Source organism: Rhinichthys klamathensis, unplaced genomic scaffold (genome assembly GCF_029890125.1).
Source record: "Rhinichthys klamathensis goyatoka isolate OS25496 unplaced genomic scaffold, OSU_Roscu_1.1 h1tg000053l_1, whole genome shotgun sequence".
In the NCBI taxonomy this organism is placed as follows: domain Eukaryota; kingdom Metazoa; phylum Chordata; class Actinopteri; order Cypriniformes; family Leuciscidae; genus Rhinichthys; species Rhinichthys klamathensis.
The window spans coordinates 3,487,218-3,492,834 of NW_026606598.1; positions in this window are offsets into that span (position 1 = coordinate 3,487,218).

Here is a 5,617-nt window from a genome sequence, read left to right on the forward strand (position 1 = left end):
TTTAAAGAATGACATTGAAGTTCATATCACGCTAAATCAAAATGTATAAATATGCAGAAGATACATCTCTTTTTATAAACATGGAAACAAGGATTTCTTTATGCAGCAGTAATCCAACATAAACGGACTTTTGTGTTCCGATCAGGACTTGAGAATTATATAAATTTGCTGTAAGTGTTTTATGAAAATGACTTTCGATCAATTATACCTTTTCCATCACTTTTGACACTGAAACTTCCACCTTCACCCAGTTCCATGGGATGATGAGATATCCAGCAGTTTAGATCACACAGTCCGTGAGTAGAATACATTAGTGAGTGTCTTTAGATAGATTAGGAACACAGTGTTCATGCAAGGACACTCCTGGAGGACTGGACGTTTGTTAAAGCATGCAACTCATCCAGACAGTCAGTCAGATCCACAGCGCCCCCTGGAGGAAACGAACTTTGTGTCCTTTATGAAAATAAGGCAAGCATCATCACTATTTCTACTGCTTCATTTTTAGATTATGGCTTTGTTTGAACAAACCCTTAAAGGTGACCTATAATTCAAAATTGAATTTACCTTGGTATAGTCAAATAACAAGAGTTCAGTGCATGGACATGACATAGAGTGAATCTCAAACTGGACTGTTTTCGCGTTCTCATTTAATTCACGTTTATGAAAAACACCCCTGAAAAACGGTCGGTTCTCCACACAATACCGACTGTGACGCAATAGTCGGGATCATTAATATGTACGCCTCCAAATATTTGCATAATGCCAGCCCTCAATGCCAGGCGGAACTGCGCAGCCGACGCATGGCAGTTGCTCAGTGTGGATGTACACATGAACACAAAAGTATTTTTTAGTACCTTCATCTGAGCCTCTGAAGAAACAATGGGTTAATTTTATTTTCTCTGGAAATTTCCAAACATTTCACCGAGTGTTTCCTCAACTTGGGCCAATACAGAGCTGGCCTCGGATCGAGCTACCAAGCAACACTTTCTGATGTGTAATTGTTCAAGTTCAGACAGGTAATCTTTCTCTCAAAATCGTTCAATACTGTTTATGCATCAGTAAGTCAAGCCAGTGACTAAAATATCAGCTTCACATCGTTTCTTTTAGTAGGATGAAAATAATCGTATTTAAATTGTGAACAAATTATATAGCCTACAGAAAGCGATAAAAAAAATCTTTCCACACAGCGCGAGTTTATCTGGACACTTGCCAAACTCGTTATGAAATCAACGCACGTTACTGCACAACGAAGCTCTTACTGTATTTACATCATCGTGTTTGCATTGTTGAAAGCAGAGAGAGTGCAGAAACTGCTTTGCAATGATAAGATCTTCATTCTCGCGATCAACACACTGTCATCTGCTCAATGCTCATCACGGCAACATTTTATGTGATGGGAATAGATATAAATACTTTAAAAACATCTCACGATTCGTTAATCTCGATAGCTGTTATAGTAAAAACGTATAATAGCAGTAGTAAAAGTATTCGGGAGAGAGTTTCACATGTAATGCGTTGCTATTTCATATGCAAGCATGTCAGCCAATCACAGCAGTGGCCGCGGTTACACTGAATCCCACAGCAGACACGCCCCTTCAAACAGAGTGTTCAAATCAGAGGCTAAAAGCAGGCTAGGAAAAATGCCATTTATTTCTAAATTATGAATATTTTTTATCTAAAAAACATACTAACATTATAAGGGTAACCCAGGAAACATTATAAAATAATAAAAAAAAACATTCTAGGGCACCTTTAATTATTCAACTTTGGTGAGTTTACCTCAAAATACCTCAAGTTGCTTCTTGAGAAGAGGTGTGTTTTTCCTTTTCTATTATGAATACACTTAAAGGGTTAGTTCACCCAAAAAGATTATCCCATAATTGACACACCCTCAAGCCATCCTAGGTGTATATGACTTTCTTCTTTCAAGCCAAACACAATAGGATTATGCAAAAAATATATATCCTGGCTCTTCCAAGCTTTGTAGTAGTGAATGGTACCATTTTTTTCAAGCTAAAAAAAAAGCACATCCATCCATCACAAAAGTAATCCATATGGCTCCAGGGGGTTAATAAAGGCCTTCTGAAGCAAAGCAATGGGTTTTTGTACAAAAAAACGTCAATATTTGTAACTTAACTAATAACTGGCTTCCGGCAACGGCCGAACACGAGTCTAGTTCCGGTGGAAGAGACCCGATCTCGGACAAATGCGAAAACACAGATGATAGAGCAAAACTAAACACTGATCAAGAATTATAAGTCTAAACCGAGAATTTACAGACAAAAATGTCAAAGGAGCTAGCCTGGGAAAACCCAGACAACTTCCGGCAAATTTAGATTTGCTCTGAAATTTAGTCTGTGTTGCCAGATTGGGACGGTGATTTCCAGCCCAAAAGCTCACCAAAACCCGCCCACTACAAGAAAAAACCGCCCAAAATTTTACTGCCAAAATAATGTGATATAATTTCATTACCATGTCATTTAAGGTTGATAAGCACAATTTGTATCTCCTTAAAACAAAATAACGATGATAAAATAAAATAAAAAATAAATACATTTTCCAGCAAAACAAATCACAACAGGGCAATAATTAAGGAGAATTAGCCAATATGACTAAAATGTCCAGGTGGACACTGTCAAAACGGCAATCAAGAAATGAACCGATGACTTTAACCCTCGGAAGTACACATTGCAGAACATAACGCAGAATTTAGCGGTCAAAACGGATTCATCGTTGATTCAAACCTTTTTCAGCAGCTGTCAGGGACAAGTAGAGTGCAGCCTGGATGGTGTAAAGTTGCAGATGTTTGGTTAGGCTAGTGTGCACATACGACATGGACAGGAATCGTTATATTCACCATAGAGTGATCTCCTTCCACGTATGCGTTTTTTAGAGTTGCTCACTACTGTACACTCTTTTGTATAGTAGGCTATGTCACTTTGCCTTAGCGATCACTTTAATATACAGCTACAACTTCTCGCGCTCAATCGCGTCTGCCTGCGGATCGCTGATTGGCTAAAAGTGCGTGCTCGTCGGTGATGTCAACACTAACGCCAGCTGACTCTGCATGAGCGTGTGTGTACAGTAATGTCATGATGACTGATTTTATGGACAACATGCACTTTAGTTTCGTTTTTTAAACTAATTAGACTTTAAAATGTAGATGTTTGAAAACCGCCGAAATGATCCCAAACCAGCCCAAATTTTGACCACCCGCCCAAACCCTTTTTTACCCGCACAATCAAATTCAATACCGCCCAATCTGGCAACACTGCAAAGAGCTCATTCAAGCCCATTTCCAATCCGTCGAAATCGAGGCACCAATCAGAAACGTTGGGGCGGGCTTTACACGATGACGACAGCAATGGGATTTTGAAGCAGATTTTGTAGCCTACATTACAAAGATGGATGCCGCCGTCGAACATCACTCGTTCGAATCAGCTATCGCGTCTGTTTTAAGCGATTTGAACGTTTCCTTTTTGTTAAAAACCGAGCAAAGAACAACACTCGGAGATGTTTCTCAGCCGCTCTGCATACGTCATCTCCTTCATCGCTCTGATTGGTTTTAGGTCTATCCGCGACGTCCGTTGGTGACGCCCCTCTGGAAATGATTTGTCTATTGCCCTGTCCCAAATGGAACCCTAAGCACTCGCGGTCTTCCTCTGAGTCCGCACTTTCGCGACGTAACGCCGCTTTGAATGTCGGGAAGAAGTCTGCTGTGGAGTCCGCATCAGCGTGGGCTCGGCAAAAGTGCGCATCAAGGGCGCAAATCGACCGCAGAGGGGGCGCTCGCGAGCACCCTTCTGAGATCTAAAAATGACAAATGGGACACACTGCGGTCTCAAGGACTTAACGGACACGCGCACGCGGCAGCCATCGTAAGTCCACAAGACCGAAAGTGCACATGAAGTGTGCCATTTGGGACAGGGCCTAAGACGCTTTGCCAGACCATAACTCAGTTACAACTGAGAATGTTCTGGTTTTAACCAGGCTACAAAGGAGCTTGAGTTTGTTTGAACCTTGAGAGGCGTCTACTCTCACCTAAACTGACGCTACTTCCACATCCTACGTCATATGCCGAACTCAACTCTCGAACGTGTGGATGGCCGCTACGGACAATTATGGGTATTTTTCTTACAAAACGCATCGTATGGATTACTTTTCGTTTTGTGATGGATGTGCTTTTTGGAGCTTCAAAAACTCCCATTATAAAGCTTGGAAGAGCCAGGATATTTTTTTTAAATATAACTCCGATTGTGATTGGGATGGCTTGAGGGTGAGTAGATTATGGGAAGAATTTTTTTGGGTGAACTAACCCTTTAAGATAACTCGCAATTGCGAGAAAAAAGTCAAGAATTGTGAGACCTTTTTTTTTTTTTATTCTGTGGCGGAAACAAGCTTCCATAATTTTTCCAGTTCTAAAAAAAAAAAAAAATATTAAAATCCCGATGTGAACTTTAACATAAAACTTCTGGATGACGGCTAAAACAAGCTGAATACCAATCGTTGCATTAAAAAGTGTTTACAATTTCATGAAAATTATGTAAAATACAGAAAAGACATGCTGATAAATATGTTTGAAAATGACAGTTGAATGACTGAATGCTTGCTTGAGTGGTTGAGAAGGCATCTCATGAGCTTAGAATTATAAGGTTCTATCTCCGTTTAGGGTAGTTCTGATATTGAGCATCAAAGTTTTTACACCCTGCTGTTTTGTGAGATGGAACCTTTTTATTTTATTAATAACTACTAACAACATTTTTTTTTTTTACAAAAATAACACCACACAGGCATTAATAAACACCTAATGGATAAGATTATGTCAAAAACTCAATTTCGACCAAAAGTGGAGATGGAACCTTATAATTCTAAGCTCACGATCTGTTATCTCATTCATGGATTATGGTCTGTGGAGGATTTGTGGGTTAAATCCAAACGGGGATTAGATTTTACATGACAAATTGACAATCATGAGGACAGGAGGACTTAACATTTCTCCCACCCTAAAAAAAAGGATAAATGACAATGTTTAATTGTACTGAAAGTGAGATAATGAAGGCAGACCCATGAAGCAGAAGAATTCAATAATTTAGTGAACAAAAGATTTTATTCAGTCACCTTTACCTTATTTTGAATCTACAAGAACAGTGATCAACTTGACTTTTAATAATTACAAACAGTAATTATACCTTTATGTGCTTCGAAATCACAACTCCTCCCACTCAGATGTGATCTATATGATATATAAAGTAAAAGCAAACCAGATTAGACGTTCACACAGAATTATATGTCCATTATTTCTCCCTCAACAATTTCAAGTGCATGCTGGCTTATTTAAAGGAATGTTCTGGATTCAATACAAGTTAAAGAACCCAAGACATAATGTTGATTATCACAGAAAATACAGAATAATCTACACATGTTTCTGCAGGCACAGGAAGTAAACAGAACACTTTTGAGAAATATTCCCACTTCAAAAAAGTACATTTAGACAACTTTAAGAGCTCAAATGATAAATGTTTTACAGAATAACTCATGTCAAGGCAGCGTTCCTGTAGCTCCAGAAGTACAGCATAGTACTAGCAATGCTAAAGTTTAGCTTTCCAGGGAATGCATG